We start from the raw sequence: 15,773 nt of genomic DNA, 5'->3' as shown, positions 1-15,773 counted from the left end.
AATCACTACCTCACATTGTAAATAACAGAATTATTTGGTGTAAGTTCTGGAAAAAAAAAATGTATATCAACCATTCTGTGAGTACATCGTTAGCAAAATTACACTACTGCTTATGTATTTCAATTAACTTTTTGATTAACAAATATTTTGCAGGAATTTAGTAAAAATATGTAAATTTTTTCAATAACAAACTACAAATAATCTTATATTAAATTATAGTGGATAAATTTCGCTTTAAAAATGAACATTTGAAAGTAAGTGATTTATTATCAAAGAACCAGAAGTGGTCTCAGGTGGGTTTGTTATGAAAAAGGTTAATGAATTTTATGTGTGATGATATTAATTAATTCCTTGTTTATATGAGTAGGATGGGTCGGAGAAACATCAGAACCTTCCTTTTGACTAAAGCAATAAAAAAATTAAAAAATAGGCATAATAAAACTGTGTATTTTCAAACAAGATATTGTGTGTCACATTTAGCACAAATAATTTGTTACATTGCTCAGTCTTTTTTCGTATGTGTGCGTGTGTGTGTGTGTGTGTGTGTGTGCGTGCGTGCATGTGTGTGTGTGTGTTTATATATGTATACATATATACATACATACACACACACACACACATACATGCATACATACATACATACATATATACTTACATACACTCTTACATACACACATACATACATACATACATACATACATACATGTATGCGTATGCATAGTCACCAGCATCATCATAGTCACTACCCTCATCATTATCATCACCACCACTACCACAACCACGACTACCACCATTGTCATCATCATTGTTATCATCAGAGTTATCACATGATCACCATCAGAAACAAGTAGCATAAAAACAGCTAGGGTTAGCAACAGGAAGGGCATCCAGTTGTAAAGACAATGCCTTAGCAATATATATATATATATATATATATATATTTATAGTTTCAGCTCAGAGCTGTGGCCATGCTCATGTGCCGCCATTTTGCTACACTGTTATTACTGAGAGCCTCCTCCAATATGTGGCACCTGGTGAACAATGGAGTTTGATGTAGCTACCCTCATTTGCACCTCTTGCTGTGAGGTAGGTTCATCTGGGACTCTCGACAGGAAGAGGTCCAGCTTTGATTTAAAAACCCCTACATCTACTTTGTGCCGGTTCCTCAGGCTCTTTGGGAGTATATTAAAAAGCTGTGGGCCCCTGAAACCCAAGCTGTTGCAGTAACTGGTCCTGAAGCGCAATGGCATTGCTGGGATCTTTGGCACTATGCAGTGTCGTCCCGTTTTGACATTGGTGTAGCATTCAATGCCAAAATTTGGCACAATTCCTTCCACACACACACACATATATATATTGATTTAACCCATGCTTGCATGGAACAATGAATGTAAAACGAATAATATGATGCAAAAAATCTTGGATTAATTTCACAGTAATGTGGGGTCAGCAAAAATTGATGCCCGGGTACTTCGTTAATGAACATGTAAATTAAATTTTATTTTATTATAAATTATATTGGCGTTAGCAATCAGTAATGCGACTTCCTGATTCCCTTGTGTATCAGTGTAAATATTCAACTCTCATGTGACACGTTAAATATCTTTGCTAATTTGTCTACAATGAAGACATATCGCTATAATTTCGTAAGAGCACAACCCATGAACTGTTAGCATTAATGTCCTCTTTAAATTGTCCCCTGCTGCCAGTCAATAAATTCACATAAAAATAAAAAAATGAAAAAAAAAAATTTATTTTACTACTAACCTTCAACAAATTGGACAGGAAAGTTTAAAATTTTTACTGATATTCAAAGACAGAAAATCTAATTTGAAAGCGTTACAGCAAAATGATTTAAGACTGAATGAAAAAAAAAAATTATGGTTTTATTCAAACAGTAAGAAACAATAAATAATCTTACTACTTATTCTTGATAAAAAAAAAAAAAAATAATAATAATAAAAATATTTTTTTAAATATGACAAAAAAATTAACAGGCTTTTCGGTAAGAATTTCTTATTCTCTACAGCAGATTGAATAAAGTTAAATACACAGGGGAGAAAGAGAGAGAGAGAGAAAGAAAGAAAGAATGATGATGATGATGATGATGATGATGATGATGATGATGATGATGATGATGATAATAATAATAATAATAATAATAATAATAATAATAATAATAACAAAAGAGAGAATGCTTTATCTTTCTAATTGAATTATATTCCCTCGCAATAAATTTTGTTGGCTCCAGGCATGGTCTGTCTGTGTTGCAGTTAACTTTTCATATACAATAACAGAGACAAAAATCTCATGTGTGTGAGTATATATATATATATATATATATATATATATATATATATATATCAAAGAAAAAAAGAACTCCGACATAAAATCTTTTTACTCACTCTCACCCTCCTTCTCTTTCTCTCTCTCTCACTTTCTTTCTCTAGCTCTCTCTCTCTCTAGTTCTCTCCATCTCTGTTTATCTCATGCATACACATACAGATAATATTTATCTATCTATCTCTCAACATACCTTCCTACTTCCAATATCTTATCTTCTTATATCCTCTCCCCCCAACCACTATTTTTAGTATGCATGTGATCTTGTTCAAAGGACATGTTCAATAATTCAAACGCACCATACCTAAATATATTCTTTTATTTGTTTTAGTCATTAGATTGCAGCCATGCTGGGGCAAACTTTAAAGGGTTTATTTCAACAAATCGATTCTGTTATGTATTTTTCTCTTTTTAATTCTGGTATTTATTCTATAGGTTTCTTTTGCCAAACTGCTAAGTCATGCAGGCATTAAAACAACGATGTTGATGATGATACACGATGTACTCCCAGACAGTTTCCTTCAGTTTCCTAGCAGTACTTCAGTTCTGAGGGTCACTATTTAAGGCCAAATTAATAGAGCATGGGACCTAATATTTAACAATGTTTACTTGAGACTTCACCTTCCTGATCAGATCTTCAGGATTTTTCATGAAGATCTGATCATGCACAAAATTTGTGCAAAGTTCACTCCCAGAGTGCTCAGTGATGAATGAAGGAAAGACACATTGATGGCAGAGAAGGGCATAAAAACTGTCCATCACCCTCCCTACAGTCCAGACCTTGCATTTTTTTACTTTTGGTTGTTCTTCAAGCTGAATGAGTATCTCAGGGGGCAGTTATTTGGAAGTCATTGAGAAGATAAAGAGGCTATGACAAGGGCTCTGGGCACTTCCATGGGGCCTTCGTAAAGTGACTGGGGTGCTAAAACAAGTGCATTGAAATCAGAGGATCCTCCTTTGAAGAAGATTAGAGTTTTGTACTTCTTTGAAATTAATAATTGTCTCTTCTGAAAAAGTTTCAAAATTTCTGGGATGCACCTTGTAGAACCATTAGAAAGTTGCATAAAATACCTTGTGATATTTGTTCTGGTTCTTCACTTTCTGGGATCAAGTCCTAACAAAGTTAATGTTATTTTTCATTTCCTTGGGGGTCACTAAAATAAAATAGTAGCCAAATAATGCAGTTGGTTTAATTGACTAACCTACCCTTCACTTCTTGTCTATCTTTTTATCTTTTACTTGTTCTGGTCCTTAGACTTTGGTCATACTAGGGCATTCCTTTGAAGGGTTTTGTGAAACAAATTGACCCCAGTACTTAATTTTTTAACTTTGGTACTCATTCTATTAGAGTCTTATGCTGAACTGCTAAGGGAGAGAAAGTGAAGTTGCTTTGGTAGTAAGATAACGAGTTCACTGAACACTTGGTTAAGTACCACATGGTGATACCAATATCAGTATCACTTGGTAAGTACCACATTATGACACTCTTCATTAATATCGATTTCAAATTTTGGTACGAAGCCAGCAATTTCAGAGGAGGGAGTAGGTCGATTACATCAAACCCAGTACTCAACTGGTCCTATTTTATTGACTCTCAAAAGGGTGAAAAGCAAATTCTTCAACAGAATTTGAACTCAGAGCCTAATGATGGACAAAATGCCACTAAATATTTCGTCTGGTGGGCTAACATTTCTGCCATCTTGGTGCCTTACACTGTTAATCAATATTAATAACAACAGTTGTAGAATTGTAGAATTGACAAGTAGTTCATTGACTTGACGTACTAAATTTAATCCCTTTTGTGTGGGAAAGTTTACCTGCAATAGTACTGTAACACATCCACTAGGAATTCTGTCTCACTTCTGTTTAATCATATAAAACAGAAGCTGAGTATTGACTTAATGGAGCTTCATAATTTGGAATGTATTAACATAAGAATATACAGAAGTTATTTCAATCAAAGACAAAACACACTCTAAACCCATTATGCCTATTCTAAGTTAAAAGAGGCCAATATTTCTTCATTTCAGAGGAAGTTCCATTGAACAGAAATAATCTCCTACCAAAATATGCGACACTATTTTCATTCAGTTCAACTTACTTAGATTACTAATATGTTTTGAAATAGCATAAATACTTCAATATCTCATATCTGATCCACCAACCCCTATAAATATGTAAGCTTTTGCATACATAGGAATGCTTAAAAATAATCTAAGTCAATTATGTGTTAGTAATTGCAGAAATTTAGAGTACACTTGAGCTGAAAGCAATGTACATGTATCCATATTTACAAACATCCATCCATACACATCTATATATGTGTCGATGTATGCATATTAATATATATATGTATGTATGTATACATATACATGCATATATATGCTTATATACCTATCTGTGTGTGTGTGTCTTTGTCTGTGTGTGTGTGTGTGTGTGTGTGTCTTTGTGTGTGTGTGTGTGTATGTGTGTGTGATCGTCATCCAGTGTTTTAAATTTGGGTTTTGCCCCCGTTAACTGAGGTAGCCGGATCTATCTCAATGCCATAGCAACTAAGGCAGGCAGGTGCAGTCCACCCCAACTATTGAGCTGGCTGGTACCCATTCTTCCTTGCAAACATGAGGGTTTTTTTGGAGCTGGATTTTCTACAGGGAGCATGCCCTTGCTTACCCACAACCTCAATTTCTAGGCATGAGTGGCCCCGAGTGTGACTTTTGGTTGTTCTTCAAGCTGAATGAGTACCTCAGAGGGCAGTTATTTTGAAGTCATTGAGAAGATGAAAGAGGGTCCTGGACACTTTCACTTTGGAGAACTTCGTAAAACATAAATCTGTCCTCAAATAATGTGTGTGTGTGTGGGTGTGTGTGTGCGTGTTATTATTCAGTTTTATTTCAAGATTTCTTGCCAATAGAGAAAGAGCCAGTTTCTAACCTAGGCTCCTTCATTGGAATTTCAATATCAACAAGGTGTTTTGTATGTATATATGTATGTATATGTGTAGATTTGTATGTTTTGTTTTATATATGTATTCCCATGCATATACTTGCATGTCTAGACATGTTCATATATACTTAAATGATAAGCTTCTGGAAAATTTTACAAACTTTTATTTTTCCAATGATGGCTTGGTGATGTCTTTGAATCAGTTTTCTCCTTTCTGGTTTTGAGAAACCTAATTTCTCAAGATTGGTATTTAGGCAGTGTGTTACATATTCCGGTGCCCCGATAATTACAGATATAAATCTGAACTTGTAATCTGGATAGAGTAGCTGTAGATTCCTCAATAGTTCAGCATAAGTATTTTTTTTCCGTTGATCTTCAGTTTTATGTTGACATCTGCTGAGCAGCTGATTTCCACAACTGTATGCAGTTTCACTTCTATATCTCAAGTCACTATGTCAGGTCTATTATGTTTACATTTTATTGAGGTTTTCACTCTGACATTCCACCAATACTCCTTTTTATTATGAATGACAATGGCTTCTACCACACTGTGGGTTCTTATTCCTTTGGTTTTGGGGTTATACTTCTGATGGATCTCATTATACAGTGTCCTGGCTACAATGTTGTGTCTCATCAGTAGGTAATACCATGATGACATTTTCAGACAACTGCTTATGAAATGGCTGATATCTTCGTTGTTATCTCCACATGTATGTATACATGTATGAATGTATTTTGCTAGTGATGGTCATACTTGTCTACAAATGGACAGCCACCATGTATGTATGTCACACATTGAGAGCAAGTGTTTCTGAGAGGCCCACTAGTAATATAGTACTCATCTTTGACTTTAAAACTTCTAGAATTTGTCTGTGGAACGAACAGAATATCCTTTAGCCAAATACCATGTTGCATGTTGCAATACGCATAGTTCAAATCCTAGTTGTAGCTATTCCATGTTTACTAGTAAATATTGGTTTCAAATTTTGGTACAAGGGTAGCAATTTTGAAGGAGGGACCAAGTAGATTACATCAAACTCAATGCTCAGTTGGTACTTATTTTAGTGACTCCCAAAAGGATGAAAGGCAAAGTCAGCCTTAATGGAATTTGAACTCAGAATATAAAGATGAACAAAATGCTGCTAAGCATTTTGCCCAGCATGCTAACAATTCTGCCAGCTCACCACCTTTCATGCTAGTAAATATTAATACCTTTAGAAATGAGATATTGTTTCACACCACTCTATACTCTATACAGTATTTCCTCTGGTTTCATGTTCTGAGTTCAAATTTTACCATGGTCGACCATGTCTTTCATCCTTTCAGAGTTGATGATAAAGGTACATGGATAGGATGCCAAATGTGCTTTTGCTGATGGACAAGAAGCTGAAGCCAAGAAGCCAAATGGACACAATGCTGAATGGACATAAAACCGAACAGACAAGATGCTGAAAAGACATACGAAAATTCAAATTTGATCTCGTTAAATCTTGAGTGCCAAATTGGTGAATTGGTCATTAAACTATGTGGGTAGGAATGTTCTTATTTAACATTGTGTCTGTTCAGCTTTATGTCCATTTGGCATTGCGTCTGTTTGACTTTATGTCCATCCAGCATTGTGTCCATTCAGCTTCTTGTCCTTTGGGAAAAGAACTTTCAGCATTCTGTCTACACATGATAATATAAGTATCAGTTGAAAGGTAGGGAGCTGGTAGAATCATTACTGTGCCAGACAAAATGCTTCACAGTATTTCTTCTAACTTTACATTCTGAGTTCAAATGCCGTTGGGGTCAACTTTGCCTTTCATCCCTTCGAGGTCAATAAAATGAGTATTAGTTGAGTGTTGAGGTCGACGCAATTGACTTATCCTCTTCCCAAAAGTGTTGGTCTTGTGTCAAAATTTGAAAGTAATATAGGATTGGAAGTGTTAAAATTGCTAGCCTTGTGCCAACATTTGAAACTTTTAAGGTGGTGAGCTGGCAGAATTGTTAGCATGCCAGGCGAAATGCTTAGCGGTATTTTGTCTGTCTTTACATTCTGAGTTCAAATTCTGTCAAAGTCAACTTTGCTTTTCATCCTTTCAGAGTCGATAAATTAAGTACCAGTTGTGTACTGGGGTCGATCTAATCGACTGGCCTCCTCCCCCCAAAAAATTTCAGGCCTTGTGCTTAAAGTAGAAAAGAATATTTGAAATTTTTATCCAATAAGTCATTTTGTAAAACAAAAACAAATGTACTTGGTCTGAGGGAGATTTCACTACTACTGTTCAGCAGGTCAAGCAGCAACATATTGGTACGTAGAGTATTTTTCCTTAAGATCTCATAATAAATAAATATTTATCTTTTAACCCTCTTGTTACCACATTTTTAATGAAATACACGATTCAAATGTTTCAATTAATTTTGAAACTAATTAAAAATTTGAAAGAATTTAATAAAATCATCAATTTTTTTTTCATTATTAAGCTCATGTTCAGACCATTACTGAATAAAAGATTCTTACATAAAATTATGTTGGAAGATCTTAATTTAAATACGAACATTTCATAATGGCTTTGGTAAGGTGTATGTATTATAGAACCAGAGGGGTCTCAGGTGTGTTGAGATCAAAAAGGTTAATAAATGAATTTTTTTACCTTTATACATATTTATGCTATTGATGTGTTATATATTAATGCATGCATGTCTTGATTGTGTATACTTTTTTTAAATTCATGTAAACAAGAAAATATCTGTATCAAGACATAATTAGAATATTCTAAAGGAATATGTATATACATATAAAGAAGCAGGAGTAGCTTTGTTGGAAGAAGAATTTTTTCTCAACCACATGGTTTAGGGTTTAGTCCCACTGTGTGGTACCTTGAACAAGTGTCTTCTATGATAGTCCTGGGACCAAAGCCCTCTGAGTGGACTTAGTAGATGGAAACTAAAAATAGTCTCTCAGATATAAGCACACACACACACACACACACACACACACACATATAGATATATATATATGTCTATGTGTGTGTGTATATATATATACATATACATATACATACACACACACACACACACACACATACACATATGTGTGTATGTGCTGTGTGAATGGGTGTGTGTGTGTGTGATCAGATGGATGATGATAACGATGATGATAAAGATGTTGATGATGGTGATGAGGATGATGATGATGATGATGATGATGATGATGGTGGTGGTGGTCATGGTGCATATGTATCTCTATGCATGTATATGTTGATCTTTTGACTCAGTTCAAACCTAGCTGAGTAGATACAACGTTTGATCGGAAAGTCACAACACTGGTACTATAAAAAGAAAACTACAACAAACAAACCAACATAAACAAACCAGCACTGGTTGTCAAGTGGTGGGTGGAGGACAAACATAAACATTAAGACACACTAAGACAAGGTGGCGAGCTGGCAGAAACGTTAGCACGCCGGGCGAAATGCTTAGCGGTATTTTGTCTGTCTTTACGTTCTGGGTTCAAATTCCGCCACGGTTGACTGTGCCTTTCATCCTTTCAGGGTCGATAAATTAAGTACCAGTTACGCACTGGGGTCGATATAATCGACTTAATCCCTTTGTCTGTCCTTGTTGGTCTCCTCTATGTTTAGCCCTTTGAGGGCAATAAAGAAATAACAAACATTAAGACACACATGCATACATGATACATACATATATGTGTGAAGGGGCATGGTTCAGTGATTAGTGCGTTGAGCTCACAAGCATGAGGTAGTGAGCTCGATTTCCAGACCAGGCTGTATGCTGTGCTCTTGAGAAAAGCACTTCATTTCACATTGTTCCAGTTCACTCAGCTGTAGAAATGAGTTGTGACATCACTGGTGTGCCAAGCTGTATCACCCTTTACCTTTCCCTTGGATAACATTGGTGTCATGGAGAGAAGAGGCTGATATGCATGGGCGACTGCTGGTCTTCCATAAACTATCTTGCCCGGACTTGTACCTCAGAAGGGAATTTCTTGGTGTAATCCTATGGTCATTCATGAATGTAGATGGTCTTTACCCTTTCACCCTTTATATGATGACGACCAGCTCACCCATTGGAGATGACGTCTGAGCGTTCAGCTTTTGCCAAATGACCCGCATAAATGATTTATTTATAGTGATCAAATGTTCCTGCCACATTATTAGCTCACTCTCTCTACATCAAATCGATGCAGTCTGAATAGGTGCACTGTGTGCCACATGTCAGGTGTCAAAGTGATCATAGAGCAACGTGAGATGAAGTGTTTTGCTCAAGAACACAATGAACCACCCAGTCTAGGAATTGAAATCACGACCTAGTGATCATGAGAACAACATCCTAACCACTAGGCCGTATGTGTGTGTGTGTGTGTGTGTGTGTGTGTGTGTGTGTGTGTGTATGTATGTGTATGTGTATATGTATATGTATATGTATGTATAGATGTGTGTCGCCTCCTCTGCCATTTGACAACCAGTGTTGGTTTCTTTACATCGCTGTAACTTAGCAGTTCATCAGAAGACACCAATGGAATGAGTACCAGACTTAAAAATAAGTCCTGGGGTATCAATTTGTTCAACTATACTCATCAAGGAGTGCCCCAGTATGGTCGCAGTTCAATCAATGACTGAAACAAGTAAAAGATATACACTGAAACACACACACACTCATTTACATATATATAAATACATACCTGCAGGCACTCACACACATTCTCACACACACACGATATTTTTTAGATATTACAGCTAAATACTTTTCCGGATAAGGTAGCGATGATGAAGTGTGAAGATTCCAAACTACAGTTAATATCAATGTAAAGGGGAGACAACTTTTGTTGACTTGGATTATTTTAACCATTGACTCCTTAACATTTTAACTGTCTGTCCCCTGCTTACCCCAACTGAACATTCTTGAATACATTTTGAGGCGGTGGTGGTGATTATGGTGGGAGGGGTGGATGTAGCGGCTTCGTCTACATCCGACCTGGTAGAAGTAGCAGCCAAATGACTTTGTCTTAGAAAATTGAGAGAAGTTCACTGGATGTGTGTGAGTGTGTGCACACGTGCATGTGTGTGTGTGTGTGTGTGTGCATGCGCGCATGTGCATGTGTGTGCGCATGTGCATGTGTGTGCGTGTGTACACGCGCGCTCATGCATGTGTATCTGTGTATGTGTGTGTGTATATATATGTGCATATATACATGCATAAATACATACAGACATATATATATAGATACTTACATACACACACACGCACACATACATATAGATAGATATATACATACATATGTATATACATGTATATATATATATATATATATATATATATATATATGTGTGTGTGTGTGTGTATATATATATACATATATATATATATATGTATGTATATATATACACAGACATATATATATATATACATATATATATTATATATACATATATATCTAATTGAAAAAAAAATCTCCAACTGTACCCTTCTTGTTGACTCCAATTTTTTCAATTATCTATTCACACACAACAGATGCCCAAACATAAACCTGGAGGTATTTGTAATGCTACTACTGGATAGAACAGGGTAAATCTGAAGGTGAGCGAGCTTTATACTGTACTTTCTTAACAGAGAATATACCATAACTATATATGTATGTATATATATATATATATATATATATATATATATAATGTATACACAAACACATGCATATATATATATATATATATATATATATATATATATATATATATATATATGCATATATATATATATATATATATATATATATATATATATATATATATATGCACACACACACATATATATACATATATATATAAATAATGAGAAGAAAATGGAGATATACAATTGTCAGTTTAAAAATTAAAATTTATTAGCATAATATCATATTATATTATATCCTTATAGTAATATAATATAATATAATAAATAATAATACAGTTCTATATTTGAGAGATGAGGAATTATGTGCATTATTTACATTTGATGGATATTTGTCCTCAACTTGTTTGTTGTTAACACAACGTTTCAGCTGATGTACTCTCCAGCCTTCATTAGGTGTCTCGGAAGAATTTCGAATCTGGGTTCTCTTTCCTAAGGTATTTTTCTGATGTTGTTATTATTATTATTCAGGTCACTGCCTGGAATCGAACTCAGAATCTTGGGATTAGTAGCCTGCACTCTTGACCACTACACCATATGTCCGTGGGCAATTATGGAGTGAATTTTTAGGAAGATATTAGATTTATAAGCCCTAAAATTCACACCATAATTGCTCACAGGCATATAGCGTAGTAGTTAAGAGCACTGGCTACTAACCCCAAGATTCTGAGTTCAATTTCAGGCAGTGACCTGAATAATAATAATAATAGGGTCAACATCTGTTTTTAGCATAGTTTCTACTTCCCTGCTGTCCTTCCTAACACAAACCACTTAACAGAGAGTGCCAGGTGCATTTTTCAAGGCACCTGCACAGGTGAGGTCACCAAATACTCATATGACAAAAACTCCTCAACTGAGTGAGGTGGGATATTGTACTGAAGGAGGTAAAAGGAAGACAGAGGAACAGGGAGAGATGTCTTGCTGAAGAGAAGACATACACAGTTTCCCTAACTGGAAAGGCAGAGAGAGAAGGAGAGAAACAGAGAGAGAGAGAGGGCCAGAGGAAGAGAGAGATATCAAGGGCTTGCCCTCAAGGTACACAATGAAGATGGAAGAGAGAATAGGGATAGTGGAACTGAAAGGGTGGTTGAGTATAAGCAACATGTGTCTCCTTATTTTACCTCATTCCCTTCCATCCTTCACACTTATATTATATATCTTTATATAAATCATATATGCCAAACTTACCTTAAGAATATGTATATAATAAAATTTCAGTTGAACAGTGATACAAGCATAGTTATTCATCGAAAATGTAACTTAATATTTAATTTTTTATACATATAAATCAATTGAATAAAATTATTTTCCATTTATGTAAAAAGGTTAAACTTGTTTAAATTACACAAAATATATTCTTATATATATATGTAAAAGAAAATTTTGATGAACTTTCAACTATTTCCACCATTTCAACTATACTCAGCTACTTATATTTGTGTAATTAGTCTGAAACTCAGTCTATTAAATAACTAAACGATCATCATCATCATCATCATCATCATCGTTTAACGTCCGCTTTCCATGCTAGCATGGGTTGGACAATTTGACTGAGGACTGGTGAACCAGATGGCTACACCAGGCTCCAATCTGATTTGGCAGAGTTTCTACAGCTGGATGCCCTTCCTAACGCCAACCACTCCGATTGTCTAAAATATGCTGAAAGATCCTTTATATATATTGATATACACAAACGCATGTACATAGCTTTGTATATAATGTATATATACATCTATATAGATTTCATCATCATCATTTAATATCTGTTTTCCATGCTGGCTTGGGTTGGCTGGTTTGACCAGAGTTGGCAAGCTGAAGAGCAGCACCAGGTTCTATTCTGATTTGGCTTTGTTTTTATGGCTGGATGCCCTTCCTAATACTTACCAATTCAGAGTGTGTACTGAATACCTTTAACATGGTATCTCACAAGCACTTTTACGTGGCACCAGCAGGAGTTCCTTTTATGTGGTACCAGTACAGGACCCTTGCAGGCCAGTCCTTTTCACCAGGGGTAGCAGCCATTTCTGCTGTAGAGGTTGGGCCTTCTTGAGTACAGCAAAACACAAAGTATCTCTGTCCTTTGTCATCTTATCTGAAAGATTCAGCATATTTGCATACACACACACACACACACACACATATATATGTATAAATATATATATATATATATATATATATATATATATATATATATATATATATATATATATATATACATATGTATATATATAAACATACATACATACATACATACATACATACATATATATATACACACTATACATTTGCTCTTTTCTTTTCAATTGTTTTACCTGTAAAAAAAAAGTCGTCTCAAGTGACATCATGTCAATGCATTTGTTTCACAGACTAACTATGTTTTAAAGATTAATTTAAAGCTTAACTCACAAAACTACACTCTCGCAGATTTTCATTTAGATCCAGTTCAGATAACTTTTCATTAGAGAAATGCTTCCATTTTCACTGCTATTTGTATTTTACAAGTTTTATTTTCTTTGAAATTTGCTGCTAAACATTGATTTCTCAGAAAAAAAAAAAAGAAATACCTTTTCTAAATAACTCTCGTATTTTGATTTGGTTTATTTTATTTAATTTTCAGTTTTTCCTTTCTTTTATTTATTTATGTATTTATTTTACTATTTATATTTTTACTAAAAAATAGTTGATGTGTTTATGAAGTTTCATTTTATCAGCAAGTCTTAACAATCTTTAACTACTTTGGATTACTATTTCCCTAATAACTGTCAGTTTAAATAGTTTTTCTAATCCAGTTCTTGTCATCATTTCTCACCCTTATCTCTCTATTATATCTCATTCCACATTCTAATAAACAACTCTTGGTGTTTATCATCACCTCACATCTGTCTTCGGTATCTCAATATCTCTATTATCCCAACACATCAATTAGTTGTACAAGGTGCAAGAATGACTCAGTGGCTAGATTACTGAGGTGGTTAAAATAAAGTGTAAATGCTAGTTTCAAGTTCAGATTCTTGTGAGCATGTTCAGTACATTATTTACCCCCCCCCCCCCCCCCGTTTTTTTCTCTCTTTGTATGGATACTTCAACTCGAAACAATTATTGATACTCTACAAAATTCAAGTCACATCCAACACAAAGTATTGCTCTTATTTCTGGGGCAGGGTGACGGTAGTGGGTGGTGGTGGTGGGTGATGGTGGTAGTGATTTTTATCCTGGTTACTGCTGCTGCTGCTGCTGTTGTTGTTGTTGGTGCTGTTGCTACTGCTGCTGATGCTGCTGCTGCTGCTGCTGCTGATGATGATGATGATGATGATGATGATGGTGGTGGTGGTGGTGGTGGTGGTGGTGGTTTTGGTGGTGGTGTTGGTGGTGGTGATGATGATGATGATGATAATGGTGATGGTGGTGATGATGGTGATGGTGATGGTGGTGATGTTGATGATGATGATGATGATGATGATGATGATGAGAATGATGATGATGATGATGATGATGAGGAGGAGGAGGAGGAGGATGATACTGCATAACAGACATCCTAGACTGCATCCAGTAAAAGGGGCCACTCAACTAATTGTCATAAAGTCACTCACAGACATGTTCCAGCCCCTGCTCTACAAGTAGAGATCTCTTCTCTCCTACCTTTCAAAGCACTACTACAATGGCCTCTATTCCTTGGAACTAGCTGGGTTCATGCTGTCTCCATTTCATCATTCTTGTCTCTCTCATCTCTAATAATTCTCTCATCATTCTTGTTATGTCTAATCACCTAGCAACACACTAATCCCTGTGCTCAGTCCTACCCAGAATGTTAGCTTTCTGAAATTCCTTCTTTGTCCATATGTTTCCCATAAATTCTGACATATCAAAGTTCAAAAGGAACATTAACAGCAGCAATTTCATTGGTGCATGAGGAGGGCCTGCAAAGGCCATAGTCACTGTCTCTTCCTCCAAGCCAAGAAATTAAAAAAATAAATTTAAAAAAAAAATGATAATGAAGAAGGGAAACTATCTTTGATAGAGAGATATGATTCCAGTTAAAATTTGACTTGTTAGTTGTACTAATGTCACCATTGTCATCAAAAGCATGAAAACGAAGCTAAAATCATAAATCAGTTAGTTTTATGAGTGGATGGAAGAATTGGTTGGGTACTATACAACAATACTTTGTAATATGTGGTCATGTCCTTTTATATTCTGAGTTCAAACCCTGCCACTTTTCCCTTTGCCCTTTATCCATCTGATACTCTTTTACACTTTTACTTCTTTCAGTCATTTGACTGCGGCCATGCTGGGGCACCGCCTTTAGTCGAGAAAATCGACCCCAGGACTTATTCTTTGTAAGCCTAGTACTTATTCTATCGTTCTCTTTTTGCCGAACCGCTAAGTTATGGGGACATAAACACACCAGCATCGGTTGTCAAGCGATGGTGGTGGGGGGGACAAACACAGATACACAAACACACATACATACATATATACATATATACGACGGGCTTCTTTCAGTTTCTGTCTACCAAATCTACTCACAAGGCTTTGGTCGGCCCGAGGCTATAGTAGAAGACTCTTGCCCAAGGTGCCATGCAGTGGGACTGAACCCGGAACCATGTGGTTGGTAAGCAAGCTACTTACCACACAGCCGCTCCTGCGCCTATATTGATAATATAAATATTGAAGTTAACATTATCTTGAAAGATAAAGCAGTGAGCTGGTAGAATCATCAATATGCCAGGTAAAATGCTTAGCAGCATTTTGTCTGTTTTTACATTGAGTTCAAATTCTACCAGAGTCAACTTTGCCTTGCTTCCTTTCAGGTT

At 35.6% G+C, this 15,773-nt stretch overlaps 1 protein-coding gene across 4 annotated transcripts in view; it reads left to right on the top strand.

Annotated features, from left to right (window-relative positions):
• The window catches only part of LOC106872390 (protocadherin beta-15), a 236,074-nt gene that overhangs the window by 130,270 nt on the left and 90,031 nt on the right, over window positions 1–15,773 (top strand). For 2 of the 4 annotated variants that reach the window (XR_016244309.1, XM_089362726.1), the window contains exon 2: window positions 10,804–10,869. The exons of the other annotated variants lie outside the window; for them this stretch is intronic. The gene's annotated coding sequence lies outside the window, so the exon portion shown is untranslated. The remainder of the gene's footprint in view (window positions 1–10,803; window positions 10,870–15,773) is intronic. 4 annotated transcript variants of the gene reach the window in all.

Source organism: Octopus bimaculoides, chromosome 14 (assembly GCF_046866305.1).
Source record: "Octopus bimaculoides isolate indiv1 chromosome 14, ASM4686630v1, whole genome shotgun sequence".
In the NCBI taxonomy this organism is placed as follows: Eukaryota; Metazoa; Mollusca; class Cephalopoda; order Octopoda; family Octopodidae; genus Octopus; species Octopus bimaculoides.
This window is presented reverse-complemented; position numbering and strand designations above follow the sequence as displayed.